The sequence below is a fragment of the Oncorhynchus keta genome, unplaced genomic scaffold, assembly GCF_023373465.1.
Source record: "Oncorhynchus keta strain PuntledgeMale-10-30-2019 unplaced genomic scaffold, Oket_V2 Un_contig_17432_pilon_pilon, whole genome shotgun sequence".
Taxonomy (NCBI): domain Eukaryota; kingdom Metazoa; phylum Chordata; class Actinopteri; order Salmoniformes; family Salmonidae; genus Oncorhynchus; species Oncorhynchus keta.
Window position 1 is genome coordinate 32,501 of NW_026280433.1, and position 15,540 is coordinate 48,040.

Sequence of the window (15,540 nt, forward strand, 5' to 3'; positions counted from 1 at the left end):
TTCTGTGTTCCAGGACACCACTGTTCTGTGTTCCTGGACACCACTGTTCTGTGTTCCAGGACACCACTGTTCTGTGTTCCTGGACACCACTGTTCTGTGTTCCAGGACACCACTGTTCTGTGTTCCTGGACACCACTGTTCTGTGTTCCAGGACACCACTGTTCTGTGTTCCTGGTTAATATAGAACTGGTTCCACCACTGTTCTGTGTTCCAGGACACCACTGTTCTGTGTTCCAGGACACCACTGTTCTGTGTTCCAGGACACCACTGTTCTGTGTTCCAGGACACCACTGTTCTGTGTTCCTGGACACCACTGTTCTGTGTTCCAGGACACCACTGTTCTGTGTTCCTGGACACCACTGTTCTGTGTTCCAGGACACCACTGTTCTGTGTTCCAGGACACCACTGTTCTGTGTTCCAGGACACCACTGTTCTGTGTTCCTGGACACCACTGTTCTGTGTTCCTGGACACCACTGTTCTGTGTTCCAGGACACCACTGTTCTGTGTTCCTGGACACCACTGTTCTGTGTTCCAGACACCACTGTTCTGTAGTTCCAGGACAGACTGGTTCTGTGTTCCTGGACACCACTGTTCTGTGTTCCAGGACACCACTGTTCTGTGTTCCAGGACACCACTGTTCTGGTTCCAGGACACCACTGTTCTGTGTTCCAGGACACCACTGTTCTAGACAGAGGAGATGGTTAATTCCTGGACACCACTGTTCTGTGTTCCTGGACACCACTGTTCTGTGTTCCAGGACACCACTGTTCTGTGTTCCTGGACACCACTGTTCTGTGTTCCAGGACACCAGATGGTTCTGTGTTCCTGGACACCACTGTTCTGTGTTCCAGGACACCACTGTAGACTGTGTTCCTGGACACCACTGTTCTGTGTTCCTGGACACCACTGTTCTGTGTTCCAGGACACCACTGTTCTGTGTTCCTGGACACCACTGTTCTGTGTTCCAGGACACCACTGTTCTGTGTTCCTGGACACCACTGTTCTGTGTTCCAGGACTCCACTGTTCTGTGTTCCTGGACACCACTGTTCTGTGTTCCTGGACACCACTGTTCTGTGTTCCAGGACACCACTGTTCTGTGTTCCTGGACACCACTGTTCTGTGTTCCAGGACACCACTGTTCTGTGTTCCAGGACACCACTGTTCTGTGTTCCTGGACACCACTGTTCTGTGTTCCAGGACACCACTGTTCTGTGTTCCAGGACACCACTGTTCTTTGCACTGACATTTGAATGTATTTGTTATGTTTTATACTGTTTCTGTACTGATCATTATATTAAGTTTGCACTGAAAAATAAAACTTGAGGTGGTTAATATAGAACTGGACCTGACTACTCTACAGAACCAGAACCAGAGATAGACAGAGGAGATGGTTAATATAGAACTGGACCTGACTACTCTACAGAACCAGAACCAGAGATAGACAGAGGAGATGGTTAATATAGAACTGGACCTGACTACTCTACAGAACCAGAACCAGAGATAGACAGAGGAGATGGTTAATATAGAACTGGACCAGACTACTCTACAGAACCAGAACCAGAGATAGACAGAGGAGATGGTTAATATAGAACTGGACCTGACTACTCTACAGAACCAGAACCAGAGATAGACAGAGGAGATGGTTAATATAGAACTGGACCAGACTACTCTACAGAACCAGAACCAGAGATAGACAGAGGAGATGGTTAATATAGAACTGGACCTGACTACTCTACAGAACCAGAACCAGAGATAGACAGAGGAGATGGTTAATATAGAACTGGACCAGACTACTCTACAGAACCAGAACCAGAGATAGACAGAGGAGATGGTTAATATAGAACTGGACCTGACTACTCTACAGAACCAGTGTAATGGGTATGTTTGTCAGATACAGGTTCATGTCAGGTTACTGGCCTTACTGTTGAAACGTGTACCCTGGATAGCAGGGAGATGTGTTTAATATAAAAACAGATGTATCTGTCTTCTGGTTGGACGGAGAGTTCACAGTGGGTGGAGAGTTCACTGTGTGGGTGGAGAGTGGGTGGAGAGTTCACCAGAGTGGGTGGAGAGTTCACTGTGTGGGTGGAGAGTTCACTGTGTGGGTGGAGAGTGGGTGGAGAGTTCACTGTGTGGGTGGAGAGTTCACTGTGTGGGTGGAGAGTTCACTGTGTGGGTGGAGAGTTCACTGTGTGGGTGGAGAGTTCACTGTGTGGGTGGAGAGTGGGTGGAGAGTTCACCATATGGGTGGAGAGTTCACTGTGTGGAGACAGTGGGATGGAGAGTTCACTGTGTGGGTGGAGTTCAGTGGGTGGAGAGTTCACTGTGTGGGTGGAGAGTTCACTGTGTGGGTGGAGAGTTCACTGTGTGGGTGGAGAGTGGGTGGAGAGTTCACTGTGTGGGTGGAGAGTGGGTGGAGAGTTAATGTGGGTGGAGAGTTCACTGTGTGGGTGGAGAGTTCACTGTGTGGGTGGAGAGTATCAGTGGGTGGAGAGTTCACTGTCAGGAACCAGAGTTAATATGGGTGGAGAGTTCACTGTGTGGGTGGAGAGTTCACTGTGTGGGTGGAGAGTTCACTGTGTGGGTGGAGAGTTCATGTGTACTGGTGGAGAGTTCACTGTGTGGGTGGAGAGTTCACTGTGTAGGGTGGAGAGTTCACTGTGTGGGTGGAGAGTTCACTCTGTGGGTGGAGAGTTAACTGTGTGGGTGGAGAGTTCACTGTGTGGGTGGAGAGTTCACTGTGTGGGTGGAGAGTTCACTGTGTGGGTGGAGAGTTCACTGTTTGGGTGGAGAGAGTGGGTGGAGAGTTCACCATATGGGTGGAGAGTTCACTGTGTGGGTGGAGAGTTCACTGTGTGGGTGGAGAGTTCACTGTGTGGGCGGAGAGTGGGTGGAGAGTTCACTGTGTGGGCGGAGAGTTCACTTCCGGACCAACGGGAAGGTTTAAAATGGGGAAAACCTCCCCTCCTGGGTGTTCAAAAACAAACAGGAACCAGTAGTAATATCAGGTACAGTAGTATATTATCAGTATAATATCTACAGTTATATTATCAGGTACAGTAGTATAATATCAGGTACAGTAGTATAATATCAGTATCTAATGGTATAATATCAGGTAGAGATAGACAACAGTAGTATAGTATCAGGTACAGTAGTATAATATCAGGTACAGTAGTATAATATCAGGTATAATACAGTATCTAGTATAATATCAGGAACAGTAGTATAATATCAGGTACAGTAGTATATATCATCAGTAGTATCTACAGTATCTACTGTTATATATATCAGGGTACAGTAGTATAATATCAGGTACAGTAGTATATAATATCAGGTACAGTAGTATAATATCAGGTACAGTAGTATAATATCAGGTACAGTAGTATAATATCAGGTACAGGATATATAATATCAGTATCTACTGTTATACTATCAGGTACAGTAGTATAATATCAGGTACAGTAGTATATTATCAGTATCTACTGTTATATTATCAGGTACAGTAGTATAATATCAGGAACAGTAGTATAATATCAGGTACAGTAGTATAATATCAGGTACAGTAGTATAATATCAGGTACAGTAGTATAATATCAGGTACAGTAGTATAATATCAGGTACAGTAGTATAATATCAGGTACAGTAGTATAATATCAGGTACAGTAGTATAATATCAGGTACAGTAGTATAATATCAGTATCTACTGTTATAATATCAGGAACAGTAGTATAATATCAGGTACAGTAGTATAATATCAGGTACAGTAGTATAATATCAGGTACAGTAGTATAATATCAGTATCTACTGTTATACTATCAGGTACAGTAGTATAATATCAGGTACAGTAGTATAATATCAGGTACTACTGTTATATAATATCAGGAACAGTAGTATAATATCAGGAACAGTAGTATAATATCAGTAGTATCAGTACTACTAGTATAATATCAGGTACAGTAGTATAATATCAGGTACAGTAGTATAATATCAGTATCTACTGTTATATTATCAGGAACAGTAGTATAATATCAGGAACAGTAGTATAATATCAGTACTCAGGTACAGTTATAATATCAGGAACAGTAGTATAATATCAGGTACAGTAGTATAATATCAGTATCTACTGTTATACTATCAGGTACAGTAGTATAATATCAGGTACAGTAGTATAATATCAGGTACAGTAGTATAATATCAGGTATAATATCAGTAGTATAATATCAGGTACAGTAGTATAATATCAGGTACAGTAGTATAATATCAGTATCACTACAGTAGTTATACTATCAGGTACAGTAGTATAATATCAGTATAATATCAGGAACAGTAGTATAATATCAGGTACAGTAGTATAATATATACTATCAGGTACAGTAGTATAATATCAGGTACAGTAGTATAATATCAGGTACAGTAGTATAATATCAGGAGGTACAGTAGTATATAGGTACAGTATCAGGTACAGTAGTATTATAATATCAGGTACAGTAGTATAATATCAGGTACAGTAGTATAATATCAGGTACAGTAGTATAATATCAGGTACAGTAGTATAATATCAGGAACAGTAGTATTATATCAGGTACAGTAGTATAATATCATGAACAGTAGTATAATATCAGGTACAGTAGTATAATATCAGTATCTACTGTTATAATATCAGGTACAGTAGTATAATATCAGGTACAGTAGTATAATATCAGGTACACTAGTATTATATCAGGTACAGTAGTATAATATCAGGTACAGTAGTATTATATCAGGTACAGTAGTATAATATCAGGTACAGTAGTATTATATCAGGTACAGTAGTATAATATCAGGTACAGCAGTATAATATCAGGTACCGTAGTATAATATCAGGTACAGTAGCATTATATCAGGTACAGTAGTATAATATCAGGTACAGTAGTATATTATCAGGTACAGTAGTATACTATCAGGTACAGTAGTATATCAGGTACAGTAGTATAATATCAGGTATCAATATCAGGTACAGTAGTATAATATCAGGTACAGTAGTATAATATCAGTACTAGTAGTATAATATCAGGTACAGTAGTATAATATCAGGTACAGTAGTATAATATCAGGTACAGTAGTATACTATCAGGTACAGTAGTATAATATCAGGTATAATATCAGTAGTATAATATCAGTATAATATCAGGTACAGTAGTATTATATCAGGTAGTATAATATCAGGTACAGTAGTATATATCAGGTATCAGTACAGTAGTATAATATCAGGTACAGTAGTATAATATCAGGTACAGGTAGTATATATCAGGTACAGTAGTATAATATCAGGTACAGTAGTATAATATCAGGTATCTCAGGTAGTAGTATACTATCAGGTACAGTAGTATAATATCAGGTACAGTAGTATAATATCAGGTACAGTAGTATAATATAGTATAATATACAGGTACAGTAGTAGTAATATCAGGTACAGTAGTATTATATCAGGTACAGTAGTATTATATCAGGTACAGTAGTATAATAGGTACAGTAGTATATCAGGTAGTATAATATCAGGTACAGTAGTATATATCATCAGTAGTATAATATCAGGTACAGTAGTATACTATCAGGTACAGTAGTATAATATCAGGTACAGTAGTATACTATCAGGTACAGTAGTATAATATCAGGTACAGTAGTATACTATCAGGTACAGTAGTATACTATCAGGTACAGTAGTATAATATCAGGTACAGTAGTATAATATCAGGTACAGCAGTATAATATCAGGTACAGTAGTATGATATTCAAGCGAGGGTTGCCTTCCAGAGAGACATCAGAGATTGTAACATTCTCGGTTTAACCGAAACGTGTCTCTCTCGGGAGATGTTGTCGGAATTGGTTCAGCCACCGGGCTTCTCCCTGTATCGCGCCGACAGAGATAAACCCCTCTCTGGGAAGAGGAAGTGCGGAGGTGTATATGCTTCATGATTAATGACTCATGGTGTGATCATAACAACATACAGGAACTCAAGTCCTTCTGTTCGACCCGACCTAGAATTCCTTACAATCAAATGACGGCCATTCTACCTACCAAAGAGAATTCTCGTCAGTTCTAGTCACAGCTCAAGCGAACACCAAGACGGCCCTCATGGAACGTCACTGGACTCTAATGTAACCTGGAAACTAAATATCTGGAGGCTGCATTTATTGTTGCTGGGATTTTAAAATGACATACTCAAATCTAACTGCCTGTAACTCAGGCCCTGAAGCAAGGATATACATATTCTTGGTACCATTTGAAACACTTTGAATTTTGTGTAAATGTGAAATTAATGTAGTAGAATATAACACAATAGATCTGGTAAAAGATAATACAAAGAAAAAAACATCCGTTCTTTTGTACCGTCATCTTTGAAATGCAAGAGAAAGGCCATCATGTATTATTCCAGCCCAGCTGCAATTTAGATTTTGTACCACTAGATGGCAGCAGTGTATGTGCAAAGTGTTAGACTGATCCAATGAACCATTGCATTTGTGTTCAAGATTTTGTATCAAGACTGCCCAAATGTGCCTAATTGGTTTATTAATAACTTTTCATGTTAAAAACTGTGCACTCTCCTCAAACATGGCGAGTACATACAGTGTCTTTGGGAAAGTATTCAGACCCCTTGACCCCTCTAAAACGGATTAAAAATACCCTCAGTCTACGCACAATACCCCATAAAGACAAAGCAAAAAAACAGGTTTATAGAAATGTTAGCAAATTTATTAAAAATGGAAAACCCCCAAAATATCACATTTACATAAGTATTCAGACCCTTTACTCAGAACTTTGTTGAAGCACCTTTTGGCAGCGATTACAGCCTCTAGTCTTCTTGGGTTTGACGCTACAAGCGTGGCACACCTGTATTTGGGGAGTTTCTCCCATTCTTCTCTGCAGATCCTCTCAAGCTCTGTCAGGTTGGATGGGGAGCGTCGCTGCACAGCTGTTGTCAGGTCTCTCCAGAGATGTTCGATCGGGTTCAAGTCCGGGCTCTGGCTGGGCCACTCAAGGACATTCAGAGACTTGTCCAGAAGCCATTCCTGCATTGTCTTGGGTGTGTGCTTAGGGTCATTGTCCTGTTGGAAGGTGAACCTTCGCCCCAGTCTGAGGTCCTGAGCACTCTGGAACAGGTTTTCATCAAGGATCTCTGTTCTTTGCTCTGTTCATCTTTCATTCGATCCTGACTAGTCTCCCAGTCCCTGCCGCTGAAAATCCCCACAGCATGATGCTGTCACCACCATGCTTTACAGTAGGGATGGTGCCAGGTTTCTTCCAGATGTGATGCTTGGCATTCAGGACAACGAGTTCAATCTTGGTTTCATCAGACCAGAAAATCTTGTTTCTCATGGTCTGAGAGTTCTTTAGGTACCTTTTGGCAAACTCCAAGCGGGTTGTCATGTGCCTTTTACTGAGGAGTGGCTTTCGTCTGGCCACTAGACCATAAAGGCCTGATTGGGAGAGTGCTGCGGACAGCTCTAGGAAGAGTCTTGGTGGTTCCAAACTTCTTCCATTTGAGACTGATGTAGGCCACTGTGTTCTTGGGGACCTTCAATGCTGCAGAAATGTTGTGGTACCCTTCTCCAGATCTGTACCTCGACACAATCCTGTCTCGGATCTCTACGGACAATTCCTTCAACCTCATGGCTTGGTTTTTGCTCTGACATGCACTGTCAACTATGGGACCTTATATAGACAGATGTGTACCTTTCCAAATCATATCCAATCAATTGAATTTACCACAGGTGGACTCCAATCATGTTGTAGAAACATCTCAAGGATGATCAACGGAAATTCTAAAAAAATGTTTTTTTTTTCATTATTGGATATTGTGATGTCATTATGGTGTATTGTGATGTCATTATGGGATATTGTGATGTCAGTATGGGATATTGTGATGTCATTATGGTGTATTGTGATGTCATTATGGGGTACTGTCCAGTTGTAGAAACATCTCAAGGATGATCCATGGAAACAGGATGCACCTGAGCTCAATTTCGAGTCTATTTATTATTTTTAATACATTTGCAAACATTTCTAAAAACCTGTTTTCGCTTTGTTATTATTGGGTATTGTGTGTAGATCGATGACAATTTGTATTTATTTAATCCAAAAATGTGGAATTAGTCGAGGGCTATTATGAATACTTTCTGAATGCTCTGTACTCTATAGAGGGAGTGTTGAGGAGGTTCTGAATGCTCTGTACTCTATAGAGGGAGTATTGAGGAAGTTCTGAATGCTATGTACTCTATAGAGGGAGTATTGAGGAGGTTCTGAATGCTCTGTACTCTATAGAGGGAGTATTGAGGAAGATCTGAATGCTCTGTACTCTATAGAGGGAGTATTGAGGAAGTTCTGAATGCTCTGTACTCTATAGAGGGAGTATTGTGGAAGTTCTGAATGCTCTGTACTCTATAGAGGGAGTATTGTGGAAGAGTTCCTGTACTCTATGGGAGTATTGTGGAAGTTCCGAATGCCCTGTATAGAGGGAGTATTCTATAGTACTCTAGGGAGTATTGAGGAAGTTCTGAATGCTCTGTACTCTATAGAGGGAGTATTGAGGAAGTTCTGAATGCTCTGTACTCTATAGAGGGAGTATTGTGGAAGTTCTGAATGCTCTGTACTCTATAGAGGGAGTATTGTGGAAGTTCTGAATGCTCTGTACTCTATAGAGGGAGTATTGTGGAAGTTCTGAATGCTCTGTACTCTATAGAGGGAGTATAGAGGAAGTTCTGAATGCTCTGTACTCTATAGAGGGAGTATTGTGGAAGTTCTGAATGCTCTGTACTCTATAGAGGGAGTATAGAGGCTGTTCTGAATGCTCTGTACTCTATAGAGGGAGTATAGAGGCTGTTCTGAATGCTCTGTACTCTATAGAGGGAGTATAGAGGCTGTTCTGAATGCTCTGTACTCTATAGAGGGTATATGATATGACTCTTTTAGCCAACGCTAGGTCACCTCTGATGAGTCACCTGTCCTGATATGACTCTTTTAGCCAACGCTAGGTCACCTCTGATGTTTACCTGTCCTGATATGACTCTTTTAGCCAACGCTAGGTCACCTCTGATGAGTCACCTGGTCTGATATGACTCTTTTAGCCAACGCTAGGTCACCTCTGATGTTTACCTGTCCTGATATGACTCAACGCTAGGTCACCTCTGATGATTCACCTGTCCTGATATGACTCTTTTAGCCAACACTAGGTCACCTCTGATGTTTACCTGTCTGATATGACTCTTTTAGCCAACGCTGTCATGATGTTTACCTGTCCTGATATGACTCTTTTAGCCAACGCTAGGTCACCTCTGATGTTTACCTGTCCTGATATGACTCTTTTAGCCAACGCTAGGTCACCTCTGATGAGTCACCTGTCCTGATACAGTGTACTCTATCGCCGACAGGACTCCAGTCCGTCCATAGACAGTAGTACATCTCCCCTAGTGGATCTAAGTTATACCGTGCATCACATTCAGAATATTACGCGATGATAACTCGGGCTTGTCTTAAAAAAGTAGAATGACATTGTTTTGTAGTACGACATATATTTTACCAGACGTGATCTCAGGTGTAGTGAGATGCTTGTGTAGTTCCAACAGTGCAGTAAAACAATACACAGTAGTATAATCCCCCACCCCCAAAAAAATGTTTAAGAAATATCAGAAAGAACGAAATATCAGAGTCACGGGAATATAAATATAGTTACACTGTATGTACACAATGGTGTTTATAGACAGTATATGAATAGTATAAAAGGTGTAGACAGCAGTAGTTATATAGGATGAACCATCTAGAATACAGTATATACATATGAAGTGGACCAGTAGTTATATAGGATCATGACTAGAATACAGTATATATACATATGAAGTGGACAGCAGTAGTTATATAGGATGAACCATGACTAGAATACAGTATATATATATGAAGTGGACCAGTAGTTATATAGGATGAACCATGACTAGAATACAGTATACATATGAAGTGGACAGCAGTAGTTATATAGGATGAACTAGAATACAGTATATACATATGAAGTGGACAGCAGTAGTTATATAGGATGAACTAGAATACAGTATATACATATGAAGTGGACAACAGTAGTTATATAGGATGAACTAGAATACAGTATATACATATGAAGTAGACAGCAGTAGTTATATAGGATGAACCAGGACTAGAATACAGTATATACATATGAAGTGGACAGCAGTAGTTATATAGGATGAACTAGAATACAGTATATACATATGAAGTGGACAGCAGTAGTTATATAGGATGAACTAGAATACAGTATATACATATGAAGTGGACAGCAGTAGTTATATAGGATGAACTAGAATACAGTATATACATATGAAGTGGACAGCAGTAGTTATATAGGATGAACTAGAATACAGTATATACATATGAAGTGGACAACAGTAGTTATATAGGATGAACCATGACTAGAATACAGTATATACATATGAAGTGGACAGCAGTAGTTATATAGGATGAACTAGAATACAGTATATACATATGAAGTGGACAGCAGTAGTTATATAGGATGAACTAGAATACAGTATATACATATGAAGTGGACAACAGTAGTTATATAGGATGAACTAGAATACAGTATATACATATGAAGTGGACAGCAGTAGTTATATAGGATGAACCATGACTAGAATACAGTATATACATATGAAGTGGACAGCAGTAGTTATATAGGATGAACTAGAATACAGTATATACATATGAAGTGGACAACAGTAGTTATATAGGATGAACCATGACTAGAATACAGTATATACATATGAAGTGGACAACAGTAGTTATATAGGATGAACCATGACTAGAATACAGTATTACATATGAAGTGGACAACAGTAGTTATATAGGATGATGACTAGAATAGTATATACATGAAGTACAGTAGTTATATAGGATGAACTAGAATACAGTATATACATATGAAGTGGACAACAGTAGTTATATAGGATGAACCATGACTAGAATACAGTATATACATATGAAGTAGACAGCAGTAGTTATATAGGATGAACCATGACTAGAATACAGTATATACATATGAAGTGGACAGCAGTAGTTATATAGGATGAACCATGACTAGAATACAGTATATACATATGAAGTGGACAACAGTAGTTATATAGGATGAACCATGACTAGAATACAGTATATACATATGAAGTGGACAGCAGTAGTTATATAGGATGAACTAGAATACAGTATATACATATGAAGTGGACAGCAGTAGTTATATAGGATGAACCATGACTAGAATACAGTATATACATATGAAGTGGACAACAGTAGTTATATAGGATGAACCATGACTAGAATACAGTATATACATATGAAGTGGACAGCAGTAGTTATATAGGATGAACTAGAATACAGTATATACATATGAAGTAGACAGCAGTAGTTATATAGGATGAACCATGACTAGAATACAGTATATACATATGAAGTAGACAGCAGTAGTTATATAGGATGAACTAGAATACAGTATATACATATGAAGTGGACAACAGTAGTTATATAGGATGAACTAGAATACAGTATATACATATGAAGTGGACAGCAGTAGTTATATAGGATGAACCATGACTAGAATACAGTATATACATATGAAGTGGACAGCAGTAGTTATATAGGATGAACTAGAATACAGTATATACATATGAAGTAGACAGCAGTAGTTATATAGGATGAACCATGACTAGAATACAGTATATACATATGAAGTGGACAGCAGTAGTTATATAGGATGAACTAGAATACAGTATATACATATGACTAGAAACATATACATATAGTTAGATAGCAGTAGTTATATAGGATGAACTAGAATACAGTATATACATATGAAGTGGACAGCAGTAGTTATATAGGATGATGACTAGAATACAGTATATACATATGAAGAGGACAGCAGTAGTTATATAGGATGAACTAGAATACAGTATATACATATGAAGTAGACAGCAGTAGTTATATAGGATGAACCATGACTAGAATACAGTATATACATATGAAGTGGACAGCAGTAGTTATATAGGATGAACCATGACTAGAATACAGTATATACATATGAAGTGGACAGTCAGTAGTTATATAGGATGAACTAGAATACAGTATATACATATGAAGTGGACAACAGTAGTTATATAGGATGAACTAGAATACAGTATATACATATGAAGTAGACAGCAGTAGTTATATAGGATGAACTAGAATACAGTATATACATATGAAGTGACTAGTTATATAGGATGAACTAGAATACCTGTATACATATGAAGTGGACAGCAGTAGTTATATAGGATGAACCATGACTAGAATACAGTATATACATATGTAGTGGACAGCAGTAGTTATATAGGATGAACCATGACTAGAATACAGTATATACATATGATGTAGACAACAGTAGTTATATAGGATGAACTAGAATACAGTATATACATATGAAGTGGACAGCAGTAGTTATATAGGATGAACCATGACTAGAATACAGTATATACATATGAAGTGGACAACAGTAGTTATATAGGATGAACCATGACTAGAATACAGTATATACATATGAAGTAGACAGCAGTAGTTATATAGGATGAACCATGACTAGAATACAGTATATACATATGAAGTAGACAGCAGTAGTTATATAGGATGAACCATGACTAGAATACAGTATATACATATGAAGTGGACAGCAGTAGTTATATAGGATGAACTAGAATACAGTATATACATATGAAGTAGACAACAGTAGTTATATAGGATGAACTAGAATACAGTATATACATATGAAGTGGACAGCAGGATGAACCATGACTAGAATACAGTATATACATATGAATTGGACAGCAGTAGTTATATAGGATGAACTAGAATACAGTATATACATATGAAGTGGACAACAGTAGTTATATAGGATGAACCATGACTAGAATACAGTATATACATATGAAGTGGACAGCAGTAGTTATATAGGATGAACATGACTATACAGTATATACATACTGAAGTGGACAGCAGTAGGATGAACCATGACTAGAATACAGTATATACATATGAAGTGGACAGCAGTAGTTATATAGGATGAACTAGAATACAGTATATACATATGAAGTGGACAGCAGTAGTTATATAGGATGAACCATGACTAGAATACAGTATATACATATGAAGTGGACACAGTAGTTATATAGGATGAACTAGAATACAGTATATACATATGAAGTGGACAGCAGTAGTTATATAGGATGAACTAGAATACAGTATATACATATGAAGTGGACAGCAGTAGTTATATAGGATGAACTAGAATACAGTATTACATATGAAGTAGACAGCAGTAGTTATATAGGATGAACCATGACTAGAATACAGTATATACATATGAAGTGGACAGCAGTAGTTATATAGGATGAACCATGACTAGAATACAGTATATACATATGAAGTAGACAGCAGTAGTTATATAGGATGAACCATGACTAGAATACAGTATATACATATGAAGTGGACAGAACAGAATAGTTATATAGTGGGATGAACTAGAATACAGTACTCTATATACATATGAAGTGGACAGCAGTAGTTATATAGAATGAACTAGAATACAGTATATACATATGAAGTAGACAACAGTAGTTATATAGGATGATGACTAGAATACAGTATATACATATGAAGTGGACAACAGTAGTTATATAGGATGAACCATGACTAGAATACAGTATATACATATGAAGTGGACAGCAGTAGTTATATAGGATGAACCATGACTAGAATACAGTATATACATATGAAGTGGACAGCAGTAGTTATATAGGATGAACCTGACTAGAATACAGTATATACATATGAAGTGGACAACAGTAGTTATATAGGATGAACCATGACTAGAATACAGTATATTATATGAAGTGGACAGCAGTAGTTATATAGGATGAACCATGACTAGAATACAGTATATACATATGAAGTGGACAGCAGTCTGAGTTATATAGGATGAACTAGAATACAGTATATACATATGAAGTGGACAGCAGTAGTTATAGGATAGAACCTCTGATGAACCAGTAGTTATATAGGATGACTAGAATACAGTATATACATATGAAGTGGACAGCAGTAGTTATATAGGATGAACTAGAATACAGTATATACATATGAAGTGGACAGCAGTAGTTATATAGGATGAACTAGAATACTCTATATACATATGAAGTGGACAGCAGTAGTTATATAGGATGAACCATGACTAGAATACAGTATATACATATGAAGTGGACAGCAGTAGTTATATAGGATGAACCATGACTAGAATACAGTATATACATATGAAGTAGACAGCAGTAGTTATATAGGATGAACCATGACTAGAATACAGTATATACATATAGACAACAGTAGTTATATAGGATGAACTAGAATACAGATATACATATGAAGTTTTAGCAGGATGAACCATGATATAGAATACAGTATATACATATGAAGTGGACAGCAGTAGTTATATAGGATGAACTAGAATACAGTATATACATATGAAGTAGACAACAGTAGTTATATAGGATGAACTAGAATACAGTATATACATATGAAGTGGACAGCAGTAGTTATATAGGATGAACCATGACTAGAATACAGTATATACATATGAAGTGACAACAGTAGTTATATAGGATGAACTAGAATACAGTATATTATATGAAGTGGACATGAGTTATATAGATGAACTAGAATACAGTATATACATATGAAGTGGACAGCAGTAGTTATATAGGATGAACTAGAATACAGTATATACATATGAAGTGGACAGCAGTAGTTATATAGGATGAACCATGACTAGAATACAGTATATACATATGAAGTAGACAGCAGTAGTTATATAGGATGAACCATGACTAGAATACAGTATATACATATGAAGTAGACAGCAGTAGTTATATAGGATGAACCATGACTAGAATACAGTATATACATATGAAGTGGACAGCAGTAGTTATATAGGATGAACTCTGAATACAGTATATATATATATGAAGTGGACACAGTAGTTATATAGGATGAACTAGAATACAGTATATACATATGAAGTAGACAACAGTAGTTATATAGGATGAACCATGACTAGAATACAGTATATACATATGAAGTGGACAACAGTAGTTATATAGGATGAACCATGACTAGAATACAGTATATATATATGAAGTGGACAGCAGTAGTTATATAGGATGAACCATGACTAGAATACAGTATATACATATGAAGTGGACAGCAGTAGTTATATAGGATGAACCATGACTAGAATACAGTATATACATATGAAGTGGACAACAGTAGTTATATAGGATGAACCATGACTAGAATACAGTATATATATATGAAGTGGACAGCAGGATGAACCATGACTAGAATACAGTATATACATATGAAGTGGACAGCAGTAGTTATATAGGATGAACTAGAATACTAGAATATATACATATGAAGTGGACAGCA

General features: G+C 37.7%; 1 long non-coding RNA gene across 2 annotated transcripts; it reads left to right on the forward strand.

The window, feature by feature from the left end:
• Positions 1-3,453: 3,453 nt before the first annotated feature.
• Positions 3,454-8,123, forward strand: LOC127919725 (uncharacterized). Of its 2 annotated transcripts, XR_008103831.1 has the most exons (6): positions 3,454-3,861; positions 4,080-4,180; positions 4,585-4,624; positions 4,666-4,745; positions 5,056-5,115; positions 5,577-8,123. It is a non-coding gene; the product is annotated as an uncharacterized LOC127919725 (long non-coding RNA). The 2 variants fall into 2 exon arrangements; XR_008103830.1 differs by lacking the exon at positions 5,056-5,115 and having other exon boundaries at positions 3,454-3,740; positions 4,120-4,180; positions 4,585-4,825; positions 5,677-8,123.
• Positions 8,124-15,540: the final 7,417 nt, after the last annotated feature.